This window comes from Abrus precatorius, unplaced genomic scaffold (assembly GCF_003935025.1).
Source record: "Abrus precatorius isolate BTA unplaced genomic scaffold, Abrus_2018 Scaffold9, whole genome shotgun sequence".
Lineage (NCBI taxonomy): Eukaryota > Viridiplantae > Streptophyta > Magnoliopsida > Fabales > Fabaceae > Abrus > Abrus precatorius.
Genome location: NW_020874439.1, coordinates 13,080,745 through 13,081,092, shown reverse-complemented (window position 1 = coordinate 13,081,092; position 348 = coordinate 13,080,745).

Genomic DNA, 348 nt, shown 5'->3' with positions numbered 1-348 from the left:
AGAGCAGCCTAAGATGAGTTATGAACATGCGTTCCCTTAATGCGCTAGGAAAGGAAACCAGATATAAAAGTGATCCAAAATCAAGAACAATGAGCCCTGAAACGTTATCCAGCATAGCCGCCTAGAAGTGGAGATGAGGGTGTAAGGAATCTCTTCTTATTTTGAGCCTTTAGGAGTCCATTTTCTCCAACATGGATTTTTTCAGCATCCCGAGAGGAGTTTATCACACTGTCATAATATTCCTTATTCTAAAGCAAAAGGAGTGTATAAAAAATGAGATGCCATAACTGGGAGACTTGGGCACCAAAGATCAGACTAGATTGGGATGAAGAGCAAGTAAGGAATACT